At 41.5% G+C, this 1,995-nt stretch overlaps 1 non-coding gene across 1 annotated transcript; it reads right to left on the bottom strand.

The window, feature by feature from the left end:
• Positions 1–1,561: 1,561 nt before the first annotated feature.
• On the bottom strand, positions 1,562–1,663 carry LOC127485070 (small nucleolar RNA U13). Its single transcript, XR_007912268.1, has one exon. It is a non-coding gene; the product is annotated as a small nucleolar RNA U13 (small nucleolar RNA).
• Positions 1,664–1,995: the final 332 nt, after the last annotated feature.

The following is a 1,995-nucleotide window of genomic DNA, read 5'->3' as shown; positions in this document are numbered from 1 at the left end:
TATTCCAATATGAGTAATTTGTATATTTATTACAACAATTTTCTAGTATATGTTAGGAGAATGCCATCTTCTAATGATCACAGAATTAAAACAATTTTCTGACAGAATTAAAGTGTTTTAAGGAAGAGACACCTTTTTCTTATTTTCAACCAAGAATCCATATGGGCTGACAATGGTTCTGGGTATGTGCAAAAGCGTGAAAGAGAAAATTGTTGAGCATAAATACAACAGAGCAAGTACATCCGTATGACTAAACCATACAGTACATGGAAGTCACAATTTAAAACATTTGGAAAAGTAGATGCAGGGGCCAGCGCTGTGGCATAGCGCGTAAAGCTGCTGCTTGCAGTGCCGGCATCCCATATAAGCATTGGTTCGAGACCTGGATGCTCCAATTCCGATCCAGTTCTCTACCATGACCTGGAAAAGCAGTAGAAGATGGCCCAAGTCCTTGTGCCCCTGCATCCATATGGGAGACCCAGAAGAACCTCTTGGTTCCTGGCCTCAGATCAGCACAGTTCCGGCCGTTGTGACCATTTGGGTAGCGAACCAGCAGGTGGAAGATTCTCTCTCTGCCTCTGCTTCTGCCTCTCTGTAACTCTGCCTCCCAAATAAATAAATAAAATTTTAAAAAAAAGTAGATGCAGATCAGACTGTGGAGGGTCTTGAATGTCAGCATAAGAAAGTTATACAGTAGTGATAGGCACAGGTCAACAAAAAATTTTTTAAGATTTATTTTGGGGCTGGAGCTGTGTCATAATTGTGCCTGTGGTGTCAGCAACACACACAGGTGCCAGTTCAAGTCCCGGCTGCTCTACTTCCAAACAAGCACCCTGCTAATGTGCCTGGGAAGGTAGTGGAAGATGGCCCAGATATTTGGGCCATATAAAATAAAGATTTATCAAGCAAATATTATTTTATTTATTTGAAAGGCAGGATTACAGAGAGAGAGAGAGAGAGAGAGAGAGAAACAGAAAGGGCTCTTTCATCCACTGGTTCACTCCCCAAATGGCCGAAATGGCCAGGGCTTGGCCAGACCAAAGGCATTAGCCAAGAGCTTCTTCTGGGTCTCCCATGTGGATGCCAGGGCCCAAGTATTTGAGCCATCTTCCACTGCTTTCCCAGGTGCATCAGCAGGGAGCTGGATCAGAAATGCAACAGTTAGGACTTGAACCAGTGCCCATATGGGATGCCGACGTCACAGGTGGCAACTTGACCTGCTACACCACAATGCTGGCCCCTCAAAATAGTTTTAAGAAGTTTCCTTCTGAATAATGTATAAAACACTTTGAAAGGTAAGAACTGGAAGTAGAGTGACCATTAGAAGGTTATTGGCCTTCTAGTGTAGGTCAACATTTCCCAACATGAGCTAATAGGCAACCCAGGGCTAGTATGGCAGCATCATTAAGTCTTCAAGGACTGAGAATGTACACTCTATGTCTTCATGGTCAAAGATAAATGCTAGTATTCTAGTAATTACATTCATGTTCCAGACGATGCACTGGAGAAAAATGAGAACAAATGTGTTATCTCTGCCTTTGATTTTATTTTGTTTTTCCAATATAAGTTCCCATGTGCCAACATCATAACACAGTTTGAGGAAGGCACATTTCACCCAGTGGTGTGTAAACCCAATCATCACACTTATGAACCACAAAAGGATCTGATCTCTAACTTCTAAGGAGAGTTGCTGGAAGTATTACATAGTGACCACTTTAATCTCATTATTTGGATCTTAGTCACATAAATACATGTAAGGGAAGCTAAGAAATAGTGTCTTTTAGCTGAGTAACAATTTACCCACCTAAAAATCTAGTTTGAAAAAAAAAGACTAGGTATAAAATTCAGATATTGGGAAGTAATTGACAGTGTTTGCCACAGATAGTGAAATCTACAAGACTGAAGTTGGGTAAGACAAAGGAGGTGTCAAGGAGGCAAGGTTTCCTTCCTGGGTGTTGGGACAAGAGTTTTCTCTTATTTATACCTGGATCCAAT

Source organism: Oryctolagus cuniculus, chromosome X (assembly GCF_964237555.1).
Source record: "Oryctolagus cuniculus chromosome X, mOryCun1.1, whole genome shotgun sequence".
Classification (NCBI taxonomy): Eukaryota; Metazoa; Chordata; class Mammalia; order Lagomorpha; family Leporidae; genus Oryctolagus; species Oryctolagus cuniculus.
This window is presented reverse-complemented; position numbering and strand designations above follow the sequence as displayed.